The sequence below is a fragment of the Podarcis pityusensis genome (assembly GCF_964106645.2).
Source record: "Podarcis pityusensis genome assembly, chromosome: 7".
Classification (NCBI taxonomy): Eukaryota; Metazoa; Chordata; class Lepidosauria; order Squamata; family Lacertidae; genus Podarcis; species Podarcis pityusensis.
Genome location: NC_138031.1, coordinates 32,391,025 through 32,409,845, shown reverse-complemented (window position 1 = coordinate 32,409,845; position 18,821 = coordinate 32,391,025). Strand labels below are relative to the sequence as shown.

Genomic DNA, 18,821 nt, shown 5'->3' with positions numbered 1-18,821 from the left:
AAACCCTGAGCTAATGAAAAGTAATTCAATATTTAACTTTTTTCTTTTAGAGGTTTTTAAAGTAATTTACCACACTAGCAGCTTGTTTAAAAGTAGATACTCAAAAAACATTTCACTTTAAGTAATAGTCTTCTTGTAGCCACCTTTATATTACAATGTGGGACGTGATCAGAGCAAGCATTCTTGACACATGCTGAAGTAGATCAATTGACAGTAATGTGTATATTTATGTTATATTTTAGCATGAGTGGGCAATTGATGTAACCTCTCTGAGGCACTTTTTGTAGGCATTCATCCTAGGCAGCATGAACTTTAGATCTACATGTGAGATATTTTGAACACTGGCACATAGCCAATGCTCAGCTGTTCTCCACAAAATATACTCTTGAGAGATACAACCTAAAGAGGAGATATATTCCTTGGAATACATTCCTTTGGAATGTTCAAATGGTTTGCCCAAGTACCATTCTACAGTAGTGGGAGAAGCTGCCTTCATTCAAAAGATGTTTTCTACCCAGGCACAAATATCAAATGAGAGTCCATGCTGAATTGATTCTGGCAATCCTATCTCTAGATTGGCTTATTCTGCTTCCACCCTCTCCCTTTTCTCAGCTGTTCATCTGGATAGTGATCTTGCTTTGGAAAAAAAGACTGCAGTATGTTTTGAATTAGATGCTGACTCTGCCCAACACTAATGGCCTGCCTGATGGTTCTTTTAGAAAGCCCACACAACACATTTGACATCGCTTGGTGGTTGGCAGCTCCTGGACAATCATTCCAGGGGAAAAAAAATACAGGATAGGATACCATTGCCCAAGAATTCCTAAGTTCCCATCTTGGGACAAGTGGGAATCCCTAAGTCTGGTGGCTATCATGAAAACCATCTGAAGATCTTAACATCATATAGTTACATATATAGTTACTGTCAAATTTAATCTTATTGGTAGATGTCCTTATGTGTGGAAGGGCTTTGTGTAGGAATAGGAAGGACTTCTCTCTGCAACCTGGTGCCAGTCAGTGTATATTAGTGTATATAACTTTTCTACATTCCTATAACCCATTTTTTTTTTTTTAAAAACCCTTCTGATCAGGCATCAGTAGTTGTGCTTCCAAGGTAACCCAACCTGATGATCTGTTCCATTCTTGGTTCAGAACCACAGACCTTGAAGGGACCACAGGTATAACCCAGACTGACCCCCAAACCAATAACATTATAATATTTGAAGCAACATGGCAAACATAAAAACCAGCAGCACCTTCATACTCTTCTTCTTCTTCTTCTTCTTCTTCTTCTTCTTCTTCTTCTTCTTCTTCCTCTTCTTCATTTATATACTGCCTGATACCTGGAGGTCTCAGTGTGGTTCACAGAACAAAATCAAAATATAAAACCACAAAATATATAATCAAAATAAAAACAACAACCCAATACCCCCCCAACTCCTACATTTTAAAAGGGCATAGGATGTCAATCAAATCAACCAAAGGCCTGGTTAAAAAGGAATGTTTTTGTCTGGTGCCTAAAGGTGTATAATGAAGGCACCAGGCAAACTTCCCTGGGGAGAGCATTCCACAGATGGGGAGTCATTGCAGAGAAGGCCCATTCTCGTGTTGCCCACCCTCCGGACCTCTTGAAGAGGAGGCACACAAAGATTATGCATAGGGTCAGGCTCTGACCCTCACTATGTGTTCCTTTGGGTATCTGGGTTTTCATCAACTAACTTTTACTCTGAGCAGACCCACTGAAATTAATAACCATGACTAACTTAGGTACCTTAATGAGTTTACTTGTAGTAAAAATTATTCAGATATTACCCTTGAAGTATGCTTCCACTTGTGGCATGTGCATGAAAATGGGTCAGATCCTGATGCCCTCTCCCAATGTGCAGTCACATCCCACCTTCTGCAAGTCCAAAGAGAGTGAATGTCAACAATGAAAAGAGCAGGAATAAATAATTAAGGTCTCCTAAAACTTTGTTATCTTTCATCATTTGGGGTTACAGTGACCTGTACCTGAGGTGGAGAGAGGTACTAGAGGGAGTGCACTAGCAAAATTATTAGACAGGGTTTGTTCAGAGCCACAAACAACCTTTGTTCATGAAGCATTTGTAATTATGAGTTACTGCCGTTAAACAAAAGTGAAATGGCTTCAACTCTAGTAAACAAAACCACATTTTCAGCCTCTAGGCTGCAATAAAAAAAAAGTTTTGTAATTACTGTGCAACTTTGTGAAATTTTCTTCCAGTATTGTGATAGCATCAGTGGACCCACTTGCAATGGAAACTGTAGCAGTGACATCATCAGTCTTTCCTGTGTGAGAAACCTTGCTCATCTCTCCACTCTTGGTAACCTGTCTGGATATGGGATATGCACTGATTGCGTAAGTTCTCTTCCCTCGATCCCCAGCTCCAACTAAACTTTTAAGACATTGTGTTCATAAGTCAAATATCATGTATTAATTTTACCTAGGAAGGTTACATATATGAGAGCTGTTATAAAGCCCAGCATGAAGTTTTGCAAAAGGTGCCAGGGAAGCACCAAAGAACAATGTTCATGTTTGTTTTCCTTCTGCTCCTGGTTCCTTTGATCCAGCCCTATAGCCAGAGAACTTAATGGTGAGTTGGGTAATTGCTGTAGATGCAGATCTATAAATAACTTGGCAAGAGGGGTTGTAGGGTCAGTCAGAAAAAATATTATTTAGACTAGCCTAGAATAGAAAGGCATGTGAAAAATTCCAGAGCAACTTAATAATAACCATTTAATATTAGGTCGGGGAAAAATGAAATCTACTGTGTGGAACCTAAGGAAAGACAACCAGAATACTTGAGAGCTAAGACATCTTCTCCTTCCTACAAAAAAGTGAATGCTCTTACTTTTAGGACCAAAGTTATACATATAGGATGTTGGGCCTGGCATTCCTTCTTTTTAACCAAAATTAGCTGTTGGGGGTTTCCTGCTGGAATGGAGCATGATGTGGCTTGAAAAAATTGCCCCCCTGAAGCTGCTGTTCTTAACATCTCTAGGAGTAGAACCAAGTCATGCAGGAAGGTTTAAAGCTGTCTTTTCTAACAGGCAGACTGGCTATTTCACTGCATTCTGTTGCGGATGTTCTGTATTATATTGCAAAACTGTGATAGTTTACACTGGTGTTTTACACATCAGTCATAACACAAACTAGAACAAGGTAATCTTGTTTTTCTCTTTCATCGCTTGGATCCCCCCACCTTTCTATTCTTGGGGGAGCAGGTGTATCTTGACATTGTTCAGACTTCCTGGAGCCTTTCTTCAAAAAACAGATACCATGTATGTATGTATGTATGTGCAGTCTTTTAACTTGGTCAAAAAGGGTTTATACTGTGAATTGTGTGACCTGAAATGCCAAGTACAGTAAATATTGCTTCACATCATTCCCACATTGATCAAAGGTCCACAGTACCTGAGGACTGATGGCAGACTTTGACAACACCCACATAATGGAGCTGCTGTAGAATGGCCAAGGCAGTTTTGAACTAAGTCCACTTTGCTATGAATTCTTTTTCAGCGGAAAGTGTTCTAAATTTAGTAAGATTCAAAACAAAACAAAAACACACATGGGGAGAGGAGAGAACCAGCAAGCAACAGCAAATTCCACTGTTGGGATGAATTGGTAACCAGGCCTTATGGTCTGATGCTCATTTTCTAACACCCTGCCAGGGCAAGAACTAGACTGCATTCAGTTGTCTTTGTCTTTGTTGGTATTTTCTGTTTTGCCCACAGGGCTCCTATTTGAGTCAATGCAGCATAATATTTAGAATAGTGGTTAGAATGTTAGTTTAGGAAGTTGTTGTTGTTTATTCGTTTAGTCATGTCCGACTCTTCGTGACCCCATGGACCAGAGCACGCCAGGCACTCCTGTCTTCCACTGCCTCCCGCAGTTTGGTCAGACTCATGTTTGTAGCTTCGAGAACACTGTCCAACCATCTCATCCTCTGTCGTCCCCTTCTCTTTGTGCCCTCCATCTTTCCCAACATCAGGGTCTTTTCCAGGGAGTCTTCTCTTCTCATGAGGTGGCCAAAGTATTGGAGCCTCAGCTTCATGATCTGTCCTTCCAGTGAGCACTCAGGGCTAATTTCCTTAAGAATGGATGCATTTGATCTTCTTGCAGTCCATGGGACTCTCAAGAGCACCATAATTCAAAAGCATCCATTCTTCGGCGATCAGCCTTCTTTTTGGTCCAGCTCTCACTTCCATACATCACTACTGGGAAAACCATGGCTTTAACTATAAGGACCTTTGTTGGTAAGGTGATGTCTCTGCTTTATAAGATGCTGTCTAGGTTTGCCATCGTCTTTCTCCCAAGGAGAAGGCGTCTTTTAATTTCGTGACTGCTGTCACCAGTTTAGGAAGACCCGGGTGCAAATCAGCCATGAAGAAGACTGGATGGCCTTAGGTTAGTCACTATCTCTCAGACTAGCCTACCTCACAAAGTTGTTGTGAGGATAAAATAGGAGGGGGGGAATGATATATGCTATGTTGAGTGTGCCAAAGGCAGGGTTGGCTATAAATGTAATAAATAAATACATCTGATTCTTCTTTCAGGGAAATTTATTTCCAACATTCTTCTTTCCCATTAACCCAATTTCGTGTTCATCATGTTTCATTGTATCAATATATACTTGCTTGCATAGCATAAACTTTTACTATACAGTTACTGAAATATTTTTATTTAATACAAGCAACGCAAAGGGAGTAGGATTATTTGGTTCCTTCTAATACAAATGCCCTTTAACTTTTCTCTCTGTCTCCCCATAACAATATAAGAGTTTGCCAGTTATATATTTGGCAACACATTTGGAGGTACTCAAATTATTAATCTGCAACGTTATAAAAAAAGAAAGATTTCTAGGAAATTGTACTGTATACTCATAATTGGCAAACTCAGCAATAATACACCTACAGATTCCAATATAATATTGGAAACCTTCAGAAATCTATCCCAAGTGCCAGCCAAAGTTCTCCAAACTTTCTACTCTATTGTAAAACCCTATAATACTTTCAGATGTTTGAGAATAATGGATCATGTGAGAGAAAAATGTTTAGCTAAGGAAAATTCCTTAAAGGCATGTACATTTTTCAAAGTCACTTAAGCTAGGGGAGAACAAAGCAATAGAATAGAGTGAAAGAAAATATACTTATTGAACCTCCAAAGAAAATATTGTTGGGGAGGTACTAGTAAAAGGGTCAGGAGCAGGCAGCCTGAGATTTTTATTTGAGTGGTGCAGAATTTGGATGTCTAATTTCAAGATGTTTTGTGCTGGTTTCAGTAACTGGAGGGAGTTGCTGTAGAACTTCTCTGCCTGTATTCTGTGGGCATAATTATATGACCACCATACTCTCTGCCATGCTTAATGATTCTCCTCACTGCGACATTTGTTTTCTTTTGCTCTGATGGTGTTCTGAGCTCAAGAATTTGAAACACTCACAAATATCCTCTGAGCACGTGCAAAGTGTTCTCCTCTTACATATTAACTACTATGGCCACCCACTACCACACATCTTGGATTGATGAGCAGAGATATCAAATTAGGGTATCCTGTTGTAGACTTTTGTATTTATTTTCTTCCATATAGTTTGCGATAGCAAGGCAGTTCACCATCAACAAAACAGTGAAATACAAATCTATAACAATATCCACCATTAAAATACCAGCATAAATTAAAATCTGGAACATTTATAACCCATCCTATCAACATGTGATCAATAATAAACAAAATAACTCCACAAAGACTAGCTGAACAATATGAACCCATGTTCAATGAATAATGTCAAGCAATCGTTATATGACATTCATTTGAAGGGGAAGAAGTTGAAAGATCAAACTGTCCCTTTTAGGGAAAAAGAACAGTGTGCATTTTTGACACAGAGAACTGGTTCCAGCCAGTCCCAGTTCTAAAAGAGAACTGTATGTTGCATTTAGAATAAATCCAGTTTTACTTTCAAGACTTTGTCTTCCAGTTCGAACAATCTGAGCTGAGCAGAGCTGAGCACCTCCCCACTGCTCTGAACGTCAGTCCCAGCTCTCAGTATGACATGTGTTCCTCTCTGCTATTATCCCATCTGCAGTTCTTGGAAATGGGTGTCATCCATCTTCTAGCAGTGGTGGTGAACGGCCGCTGGCTCTAATCCAAGGTGGCTGCTGCGATGTCTAGTGGGATGACTTAAGAAAACAAGTCCAAAGGCTTTCCCAAGATTTTGTGAATCCTTCGGGGTTTCTAAATGTTTCTGTGACCAGCAGGCTCCCACTTGTGGACACAATACTCAGACTGTCAGCTTCATGATTCACGAAGGCTTTATTCCAAAAATCACTATATGGCTTAACCATAGATCAAATTACAGGTTGTCCACAGGAGTCCACAGGAGAATACATGGCTAGACACAAGCTAAGGTGTTGTCTTAACACCTGGCATGCATCCTTTGCCTTCCTTTTGCAGAGCAGAGTGGGCACCAACATTCACATATTTTGGGTCCTGAGCAATGGAACTGGGCAGGCAAGTGAGCACTCCTTTGAATAGGCTGAGTCTGCACAATATTGTGGTCTTAGATGGGGTTTGTCCAGCTGACTCAGGTGCCTCCCCAATTGTTGGGACTAGTAGGAGGTTGGGGGGCACTGAGGTTGCTTTCCTTCTTCTGCTGGGACATCCAATGCCTGCATGATGGGCATGTTTCCCTCCCTAGCAACAAGCTCAGCACTCTTATCCCATTCCTCCTGCGCCTCTGACCAGCCCTGCCAAGAAGTCTTCATGACGCTCATGACAAGCAGGCCTTTCACTTCCATATCACATCACAAATTATTTCAAGGCTGCATGAAGTTACAAAATGGTTTCACATTGGAAGCTGCTCTTGGCTTGAAGCAAATAGCCAGCTTTGGGAAGATTTTGACATGGTAAATCCCAACCAGCTGTTACATCAGTAGACATTCATGAACATCCTATAACTATGTGAAATTTCACCAAGGAGCAGGGCAGGTAGAATCTCACCCCTGCAGCTGATGCCAAGATTCACAGGGTAGGGTCCTGGAAAAGTAATAATACAAGATTTGGTGCTAGGAGCAGGGAAAATAATAAAACAAGAGTTGGTGCATGACCAAAGAGCCAAAGCAATTAAATTTGGATACCCCGCCCCCCATTTTTCAGCCTTGTAAGTTAATGATGAGCTCAAGAAGGTTCCCAAGGACATTTGCTATATCCACCAATATGAAGTAAGATCAACACCTTAATCTGAAGTAGAGTGGATCTCCAGGTCATCTATATGTAATGTTTCCAAAAAGGCAGGAGTGTGGAATTGTGGCCCTCCAGCTGGTGTTGGGTGTCAGCTTTTAGAATCACAGAATTGGAAGAGACCCTGAGGATCATCTAGTCCAACCCCCTGCAATGCAGGAATATGCAGATGTCCCATATAGGGATCGAACCTGCAACCTTGGCATTATCAGCACCAAACTCTAACCAACTGAGCTTTTATTGTCCTTTACCCCTTGACATGCTGGCTGGGACTGGTGGGAGTTGGAGTCCAACAACATCTAGGAGACACAAGTTCTCCACCCCTGCTGTTAAGTAAATGTTTCCTGTGTGGTGAACAGATGACAAGCACGGATCTTTTATCCTACACGTTTGTCCTCAGAGGTTAGTGGGACTTGCTCCCAGGTATGTGTGCATAGAATTGCATCTTAAATCTCTTTATTGCTCCATTAGGATATATTCATATTTTTATTTGGGCTGTTTAGAAACATTCTTGAATATTTTCTTGTTCTGTTCCCCCCTTGTGAATGCCTGATATAATTCCTTGAATCATTTCCCCATTCAACTGTAACTTGTAAATTCCTGTTAAGAAATGACCTGCCATTCATTTTTGGTTATGACGGGTATGTTTCTAATTATTTGTAAACCTAATGAACTCTTCGTCTGGTTCTGCTGACCACACTACGTGCTAAGAAATAAGTAGCTGGGTGAAATAAGTAGAAATAAGAAATAAGTAGGCTTGAATCCAGAAGCTAGAGGGGTGCCTATTGGGGAAAACCCTTTCATCGATCACATTTTAAAAGAAACATATCTCCACTCCACCCCGCTAGGTTATGTAGAAAGGATATATATGACAAGGCTAACAGCTTCCAAATAGTTTTGGCCAAGTGTTGACACTTATCGAGTTGAGAACTGATTTCAAGTCAAGTGAAATGAGTCTACACTGAAAATGTTTAGAATACTACCGGTTTGCTATGTCAGAGCAGAAATGCTTGTAACCATATTGTTAAAATATGAAAAGATTTAGAACCCGAAGCTAACAAATTGTCAGGGAGTGGGCAGAGGAGGAATGGTGGAGACCGCCTCCCCAGCCTGACCCTTCCAGAGAAGAAGAAGACAGTTCAGAATTTCAATAGGGGTTTGAGGGAGGTCATAGCTCAGAGGCATATGAGGGGGAAAGCTAGAAAATAATGGGAGAGGAGGAAGAAGAAGCAACAGGAAGGTAACAGCTGATGGACACAGTGTCATTAGAAAGCATTCCAGACCCCCCTCTCCCAGAACCTGGCGAGCCTTGAAAGTAGGCGAGCAAAGGGCTCAGAAGCAAAGGGCCCTCGGAACCGCCCGTAGGGGAGAAGGTGACAAATGAGGAAGTGGGAGAAAAGGAGGTGGAGCTTTACTCAGGGCAACGCCATTATTCCAAGAGGCTGCATTCCCAAGCTTCTCTGTGTAAACGTTGAATAAAAAGCAGATGGTAAGAACTTTTCTTGTCTCATCTGGCAATATGCCGTGATGGGCTGGTTCCTCTGCTGCCTGGCACAAATACTATCAAGAACATAGGAACATAAAAAGAGTCTACTGGATCAGGCCACTGGCCCCTTCAGTCCAGCATCCATTTCTAAATAGTAGACAACCACATGCCCATGGGAAACCCACAAACAACCTGAACTCACCAGCACTTTCCCCTCCTGAAGTTTCCAGGAGCCAGCATTCAGAAGCATTACTGCCTCTGACTGCGGATGGTGATCTGGGGACCTTAAGGACAGCTTTCTGATGCATGAAGTTGCCTTGCTCTAAAAATGGCCTTCTTCCCTGAGTTCCTCTGCTATTGAAGGTGAAATGGGATGACTGGAAATACACCCATTTCAGTTGTGGTACCCCAACTTTGGAACAATCTCTCTGATGGCTAGTGAAAAAACTTTTAGCCTCCTAGATCTTTGTTTTAATGCTATTCTACTGATTTTGACTGGGCTGTTGCTATTCTTTCATAGAATTATTTATTTTAACTGTTTTTATTGGTTTTATGTAAGCTGCTCTGGGATTTTTGTTGGCTAAACAGCAGAGTAAAACATACAAACGCTAAGCAAATAAGTAAATAAATACTGCATTGGATCCAAAGATTCCATTCTTCAGATGGAAAGAGTTTTTCTTCAGCAGAAAGAATCACGTGATGGAAAGAGCCTTTTCATTGGATCCAACCTTTTGTCAGCTACGTAAACTCAACAAGCAATTTATGTGCTCTTTTCATTTTACCTTACCCCAAGGTATGAGTCCTACCACTTTGTCAGAGTGAACATGTATTGGTCAGTATGGTAGTCTGTATTTTTTATTATTATCCCAGTATTACAAATGGGGCCTGAGAAATATTAGCTCACCCAAAGGCACCCAGTGATGGATACTGAACATGAAGATTTCCCAAAGCACATCCTTATTAAACATTATTCCATATGATCTCTCTAAACAATAGCAGGAGGCACTCTAAATATAGTCATTGTTCAGTTACTTATAGGAACTTTGAAAAGTTTAACAGCGCTTAGCTAAACTCCTGCGTTAAAACCTTATGATAGATATGGTGTCTTGTTTGGTGCTGATAGGGTAAAATACTGAAAAATTGTGCTGGAAGAGCTGTTACCACTTTAGCCAAATAAGATGCCATGTATCTTATGGTGGAGGCAAGGAGAGGAGAGTTAATCCTTTTCCCAGTATTGCTCTATGTTTTCGTAACTGCAAGTTTGAGAGATATAATAAAATAAACACATTGTTTTTAAACAGAAGTTTTCATGCTGCTCTGCATGGGAACAGCTGGTATATTATGGAATAGTCTAAGATCCAGTTCAAAAATAATATTTAAGTTGGAACAAGTGCCTGTGTGATTTACACCTAACGTTGGTCAAAGTCTGACAAATAGCCAAATTGTAAGGGGGGGGGGAGTAAAATGTCCATAGCGTTTTCTCATTTCTGGTTTAGCATTGAAAGACTATAACAAAAACAGCCCAAGTATTAAAGGTAGCTCAAGCACTAAAATTTTTTCTGTGTTGCATGGTTATCCCAGAAGAATAAGAATAAGAATTTTATTATTTATACCCTGCCCATCTGGCTGGGTTTGCCCAGCCTTCTGGCTTCTTGGAACTATTAGGTACCATGACAACTTTTTTGTACTCTGCCATATTAACAGTGCAAGCTTATGAATGTATATTCAGAACAAAGCCCTACTGAGTCCAATGCAGCCTGCTTCCAGGAAAGTGTGTATAGTGTTTCACATAGAAAAGGGCAAAAATACCTGTTCTGTGTTTCCCAGTGGGCAGCACCAAGCCTAATGGGGTTAAGTTTCAGGAGTGAAGATTTTGGTTGATCAGTAAGAGAATCTTCTTGACAGTTAAAGTAGTTTAAAAATGGAACCCAATACCCAGATGAACTCTTCCTTACTGGATGTTTTCAAGCAAAGGCTGGGCACCTAGACCATCTATCAGGGATGGTCTAGCTCTCTACATTGAACAAGATGTTAGACTAAATGGTCTACATGAGCCCATAGCTATACTCAGTGGCAGAGCTTCATGCTCCAGCACTGGGGGCGGAGAGCAGGTGGGTGCGCGTCCCGATGGTGTGGTGCGCGTCCTGGGGGCAAGGTGCACCGCCTGTGGGGGCGTGGTGCCCAGCGCGGGGAGGGGGCAGCTGGGATGGCACCCCACTGGGATTGTGGTGCCTGGGGCGGTGTGCTTCCCCCGCCCCCCTCTTCCTCCGCCAGTGGCTATGCTCTGCCAATTTAGGGACAAGTATCTCTTGTCAAGTTAGGGAAGATAGCCCTTCAATATCATAAAAGCAGCCACGTATTCCTACTAAAATGAAACAGACATTATGGCTGCACAAAAAGCAAACATTTAAAGCACATGATTCCCCCCCCCCCCCCAATCCTGCAAACTGTAGTTTGTTAGGGGTGCTGTGACTTGTATCTCTGTGAGGGGTAAACTACAGTTCCCAGACTTCGTTGGGGGATGGAATATGTTTTCATGTATGCTGGGCACACAGTCCATATTGACCATGTTTACTCTACAGACAATGACCATTTAGAAATGATGGGCAGAAAACAATCACATCACTTTCGAGGTAATATGAAAACTAGTAGTATATGTGTTTCAGTTTGTCCAGGAAAATTAATTACAGTGTTGGCAACCAAGCTAGGAACTAAAACTTGCATGTTAGTGAAGCAGGGATATAATTACTGTATTTCCTTTGCTTCAGTCCAAAGTGAGTTGTGGAGCAAACTAGGATGTATATCAGATTCAGTGGTGCCTTGTGCCATAGGAACCGGTAGGGCAGAAGACAGGGAGACTGAAGTCAGTGCCAATGATGGGCAGAGCCAACTAATTTCAGATTGTCTCAATCCTTCTCCCAGTTGAGTTCCACAAAGGCCATAATGAAACCAAGGAGGAGGAAGCTGGCAGTCAGACTGATGTTGGTGGGGCAATGCCCCATTTGCCCTGGTCAGATTAGTGTTGACACCTGTTGCACTTCTTAAGTTGCACTGTGTATGTTGTATCTTGTGATATTTCTTGTTCTTTCTTCAGTGGTATTGTTCTCTTATACTTGCTGAAATCCACAAATAATTATTAAACAGCGATGAGGCTTTTTTTTTTTTTTTTTTTTTTAATGCCAGGAGTGCTTTTGCTTGTTTTTAAGGAGTTCACAATGCTCTGCCATAGTAGAACTCAAATCATCTGTTGAAGTGAAAAGATGCCCACAAGACATTTCAGTTCAAGCGAAATGAACCTTGTCTCAGCTGTTAATTTTTATGGGCTCACAACATTTAAGTCCTACTTTTGAGTTCTAGGGTGGAATACACTTGAAAGCCTGCACATAACTTGACTTGTCTGAAGGGTTGGATACAAAGAGCACAAATCAGATAAAGTTCCAGAGAAAATGGGCTCAGTTTCACACAAAGTATTCATAAAGTATTTTCAAATATATAGTTGTAGATGCTGGAATGATTTCACACTGTTTTAGGTGCAATCAACTTATTTTCAGTTAGAGTTGGGGCAAAAAGAGTCTTTGGTTATATGAGCTAGCTAGTTCAACAGCCAGCTTGGGCTCCATCTTTTTCCTTGCTCCTCACCCCACAACAACTCTTCCCTACCAAGAAAAAGAAGGCTCACATTGAGGATGGTGAAAGAGGCAGTGAAAAATACTCCAGGTGTGATCTGCTGTGCTTCTTCTCCTTTCTGGACTGAAGTTAGTAAAGACACTACTACAAAAGAAAAAGAAAAGACTTCATCTCCCTTCATGTCCAGAAAAAAGGCTCTGCCAGCATCACAACTGTGCAGGAACTGCTTGTGTTGGTCCATGGGGTCAAGCTGTTATCTTGAAAGATCTCATTTGGCTAGGAGCATCAGTGGTTGGAGAGGAAGACCTGGCATTAACCAAGAGAAACTTTACTCGAATGTGGCATAGCAGATTTAGACCCAATCCACAGCTGATGTACAGGATCAAGCTGTCAGATCCATAGTTGATATATAGGATCCTGGTATCAGTCGGTATAGGCTCAAGTTACATATGGAATAAATATAACTTAGTAGGCTTTTTCACAAATTGAGTGATGTCAAGGGCAATACATGTATTCATACTGTCATATATTTATAACCAATAAAATTTTGCTCTTGGTTTCTACTATTTTACTCCAGTTGTATCAGTTGCCACTCACAGGTTAATCAAAGGAATAGCTAGGCTGACAACAAGCATCTAAATATATATAAATAATTCTCATATAGTGTATGGTAGCATTTAACCTCTAAAACAAATGATATCTCATTTGAAAGATTGGGGCTCAAATGAGGTATTTTTTCAACATGGTATTATTATTTTTAACATTGGGTATGTCAGATTTGAAGTACACACATGTACGCATTTTTCAATCACAAAAGGAGTGACTTCCCATGGTATTTGAGAGGGGAAAGTGCTGAGAAATACATGTCTGACATTGTATGTGTGAACTTTTTGCTTTGGTCTCCAAGTTTAAGAGTATCAAATCTGAAGCAGTCTTCAGAGTTCACAAATTTGCAGAAAAATAGTACCTGCTTCAGTACTTATATTCACATTTAATAAACAGCTTTCCCAAATAAAACTTCCCTGCCAGCTGTAGGAAATCCACAGAGAGTGGATATCATTGGCATAAGCACAGTAAAGAATTTGGGGGTGGCATCTTCTAAATCGGGAAGGGTATCTGGCACTAGAGGTTGTAGCAGAGGCTTTCATCTGCATAGGTATAAAGCAGTCAGAATTCTATGGTTATCACTGGAATTTCTCTTCTGAAAAAAATAGGAGATACCCTCTCCCACCCACATAGACTATGAGAAACTCAGAAAAGCTCAAGTCAACATTTCCACAGCTGGAACTCAGTTTGACATGGATGACATTTATCTCTCTCTTAGCTTGCTTAGCTCCCATTGTTATTTTAAATGATTTGTTTAGAAACATTTCAGTGTAATATGACAAGGAGCGTTTCCAGTCAAAGTCAGTAAAAGACTGGAGATTTTATTTCAGCGGCTAAATGCGTCACACTGTGTTGGGTTGTCCAGTTGCCAGGATAAGTTATGATCTGTTGAAGTGAATCTCACTTGGCACAATGTAAAGTTTGGAAGGGTTTTCACAGAGTTACGTACGCTTGCAGGATGAACAAATCCACTATTCTGTGTAATACTGTACACTGTATCAAATCAAAAAGTCCTAGAACTGACTGAACAGATGCTTTTTCAAGGAGTGTGAGCCTTCATACTTTTCATAAGACAATGCAGACTTTTGGCTGGATGTTGTTTTCCCTAGCATGAAGATGATTTCAAAAAGTAGTGTTTACACAATCTTTGCCTGTAAAAATTAATGTATTTTTGAGACTATAAAGCTCAGCTTCTTGCCCACAACTACCTCATATGTTATATATAAATAATCCATTAGGAAATGCCAGGAATTGCTACTTTTGCTCACAGGTTCAATCCTATGCACACTTTTCCAAGACTAAGTCTCGTTGAACTCAATGGAACTTACTGTGGAGTAGACATGTGTAGGATCATGACTTAGGATGCTAATTTTTAGTCTAAAGGAATGACTTGTGTGATTTTAACATCATAGAGACAGGGAAGATCCATTTCAAATTTCAGAAAGGTAGGTGTGTTTGAAGGAACACAGGAACCTAGGTAGCAGACTTAATCTGAGTGACACCATTGGTCCATCTAGCTCAGGGGTCAGCAAACTTTTTCAGCAGGGGGCTGGTCCACTGTCCCTCAGACCTTGTGGAGGGCCAGACTATATTTTGAAAGGAAAAAAAATGAACGAATTCCTATGCCCCACAAATAACCCAGCGATGCATTTTAAATAAAAGGACACATTGTACTCATGTAAAAACACGCTGATTCCAGGACCATCCGCGGGCCAGATTGAGAAGGCGATTGGGCCGCATCTGGCCCCTGGGACTTAGGTTGCCTACCCCGATCTAGCTCAATATTGTTCACACTCACTGGCAGTGACTTTCCAAGGTTTCAGGCAGGGGTTTCTCTGAGCCCTTCCTGGAGATGCCAGGGATTGAACCTGGGACCTTCTGCATGCAGATCACATGCCACTGAGCTGCATGGCCAAAACAGTTCTTGGACAGCTTCAAGTTTAAATAGCACATTTTTGAAAGTTGGAATTCATTGCTTGGGATTCCACCGGTCTAAACTCTGTTGTGAACTTACAGAAGATACAGATTTGGTTCTTGTCCCTCAGTTCTTGTCTGCTATTTCACATGCGGGGAAAGTACCTTGGGCATAAGGTATGGAGAGGGAAAGTGGGAGATATGAAAAATGTTAAGCACTCCTTACCCTCTGTCACCTTTCTGCTTTAAGATGCTCTCTCCATATGATATTTTCCAAAGTAAATGAAAATTACTGAGTAGAGTAAGAAATATCAAATCAAAGTACAGTGGTACCTCGGGTTACAGACGCTTCAGGTTACAGACTCCTCTAACCCAGAAATAGTACCTCGGGTTAAGAACTTTGCTTCAGGATGAGAACAGAAATCGTGCGGCAGCAGCGCGGTGGCAGCGGGAGGCCCCATTAGCTGAAGTGGTACCTCATGTTAAGAACAGTTTCAGGTTAAGAACGGACCTCCAGAACGAATTAAGTTCTTAACCCGAAGTACCACTGTAGATAAAAGTTCCACTGACTCCTTCATTTGAGTTTATTAGCTGCTAACAATTTGAGAGACATTTCACTTTGAATCAGAAAGAACTGTTGTAGACAACTGGTAAACCAAACTTCATGTTTAGGCTTTCAAAATAAGGAATGGAGATTTGTGTTTTCATCCCTTAGCAAAATAGTAGGAGTATCAACTATATTTTAGAAAATATTTTGACTACTTCCATTACCAGAGGCTTTTGTTTAATGTTTTGGCTCAATGGCAAAATAATGATTGCGTAGCTCAATGCATAAAACTGTAACTAATCTAACCAGACATACAATATTGACAAAGTTAAAGGGGTCTTCTTGGCAGAGTAATTCTGTATTCACACTATGGTGGGACCAGAGACATGCAGCCACTACACTAGCAGAATGGCAGCTGCATCCAATGTATGCTCAGCCTGGGGGTGGGGGTGGGGGGAAGGGGAAGGATACAACACACAATCAGAAAATACAAAATGGCAGATACACTTGCAGCATTCCTGGCAGGTCTGGCCCAAGGCTGGCCCTTTTATCTGGTCATTTTATTTACTTCTCTATCCCATTTTTGAGCTGCTTCCTATAAAGCATTTCAAAGGGATTTCACAGTGACATGCAGATGTAAGATGTTATTTGCAGGATGCCCTCTCCTGCAGAGCACAGCGATGGGCTGAGTAGAAATCCCAAAATTGATTCTATCATACCCTCCAACATTTCTCCAGTGAAAATAGAGATGTCCCCTCCAATATTTCTCTGATGAAAATAGGGACGTCCTTCTAAGACCCAGTGTTGCCTTTCAGAACTTAGCAAAGAGGAAGATGGGTATGAAACTAGAATTTGTTGGGTTCTGTCTGCCATTTGCTTTGACTTCACCTACTGTTGCTCTCTCTGCCTTCTGTTCTACCAGTTCCTATGGGCACAAGCCACCAATGGCCCCACCCCAAGCGAAACAATATATAACTGGACACTGTGGAGGCAGTAGCAGGGACCAACTTTTTCTGTTTCACAATTTCAGCTCAGTGCAGGAGATTATAGAGTGTGCTCTGTAACCTTCTTTAATTTTTTGCTCCCCAAACAGGGAAGCAGACAGCAGGACTATGTTAAAGCAAAAGCATAGGATCAGCTCTCTTCAATAGGCGATGTAGGCCTGTCATTGTGCCATCACCAGGCCCACAGACCCTCCAGCATCTATCCAGATTTCTGCTTCCTGGGCTGCTTGTGACATCTGGGCTGCAGTTTGGCCAGCCATACTGTGGACAGCACCATATTTATGGCAGTGCAGGTGGTTCCCCCACATAGGGCACTGAGCTGAGGGGGCGCAAAATAATAACAACAGCAATCAATATTTTAATGGGCACCTACTCAACGTATGTAAGGACAGGCTCCGGCAGATTGAGTAGGCAAGACCAATAGTAGGTCTGACGGTCAAGAAGGTGGTTTCTGCACATGCTGTCGAAGTGAGGGGTAGATGGGGCTCATCAACCTGGGAAGGTAGCCCATATAGGAGAAGGAAAACTCTGGTCCTAAACCTCGCTGCCTTATGGCTATACTTATTTGTGAGAAAGTCTTCGGGAGTAAACCCTGAGGAAAAATCTGTATCTGCTTTGGGAGAAGAAAAGGAGTAAACCCTACACAAATCTGGAGTGGAACCCCTAAGAAGGTTAGATGGCATCTTGTATGCCTCCTTCCATCAACTCCTGCAGCCACGTTGGTGCTAAATATATTGCTCTGATTTCCTTTGGACCACATCAGTGAGGCCAAAAGAGGAGCCTTGTCATCTGGGCAGCCCAGGACCTTCATACACACTGCCCAGGCTTGCGCCGCAGAGAGGTCACTTTGGCGCTGCTAATGCAGCAAAAACAACGGGGGAGGCAGCAGTTATGAGTTACTAGCCTCTGCAGCCACATCAGGCACTGTGATTCTCCAGCAGATTGACTTCACCACTGGAGGTGCACTCCATTGTCTTTCGAGATAGATGAATGCCAGGAAATACAGGTAACTACTCAAAGTACCAAAAGGAATTATTGTGAAAACAAGAACTATTTGGTGCGTGTGTGCGTGTGCCACATTTTGTCATTGCTTAAGGTGCCTTATTACCAAAGTCTGGCCCACTGGTATGATCCAGGAACATCATATATATTTTCAAGGACATTCCAACACCATATTATTTACACCTTTAAATAGACGATTGAGCCTTATGTAGCAACAAGGCATTGAGCGGCCTTCTTTAGGCATCTTGCAATTTCTTTGGTAGAATTAAAGTATCATTGCTTGCTGCTTTAACCACTGTATCTTTCTTCCACAATGGCTGTCCATTAAAAAACCCCACCTCTGTCTGAAACCATGCCAGTCAGTGTGTATTAGACTATCTTTTTGGGTCAAGGGCCGTATGTTCCTGGGGAGAAAGTGGTTGGGTAACACATACTAATGGCGGTGTCCAGGCCCAAAACAAAAAAAGGAGAAGATACACCCCACAACTTCCTCTTCCGCCCTCTTTTCCCCCTTCATTAGTCAGCCATCCATTCTCTCTCCCCTGCCCCCACTCTCTCACACATTCACAACAACAGACATCTTCATTCATCTCTCTCTCTCTCTCTCTCTCTCTCTCTCTCTCTCTCTCTCTCTCTTTCTCTCTCTCTCTCTCAGAGCTTGAGGGGCCACCCGAAAGGAAGTGGAGGGCCACAAGTTGTCCCCATGTGGTACAGTCAATACTGAGCTAGATGGATCTGCGATCTGACTTGACTGTGAACCAGCTTCATGTGTTCTCTGTATGCAAAGTGGGTAAGGACCTGAGTATATTGTGTGTATACCCAGAGTGCTCCTCTCTGTTTCTGTTGCTTCCATTACTTTCTCCTGTGAATACTCTGTCCACTGACATCACACAATATTTTTACTGAATGTTTGAGGGGCCTGATCTTGAAGATTTCCTCAGGCCTCCCAGACCTGGCACTGCTTCTGCCGAACATTGAAGGCGCTCCAATCTGTAACCCCATAATATGGGATTCCTGGCTCTGGGTGATTGGCTACCCTTCCTGCTGCTGTTGCATTCTTCACGGACCTAGTGTTATGCCCTCAGCTTTTGCTGTATAAGTGGCTGAAATGCTCCCTGCCTAAGTAATTCCAACTATATTCTGCTAAATGTGAACCAGATGTTTCCCTGACCCCCTTTTGCTCTCAAGTCAAGCTGCTTCTGTAGCTTTTCATAGGCAGGCATTCAGGTGACTGAACATCTTTCCCAAGTTATCAGTTTATTCATTCCGGCTTCACAATTGCCATGAAAATAAACCTATTAACAGTGCTTCAAGTGTCGGCTTCACACAGTACTGCCTGATCAACCAAACACTTCTCTGTTGCTTAAGGTACTGATAGTACA

General features: G+C 41.8%; 1 long non-coding RNA gene across 1 annotated transcript in view; it reads right to left on the bottom strand.

The window, feature by feature from the left end:
• Positions 1 to 18,821, bottom strand: part of LOC308481379 — a 916,155-nt gene that overhangs the window by 243,421 nt on the left and 653,913 nt on the right. The window lies entirely within an intron of this gene.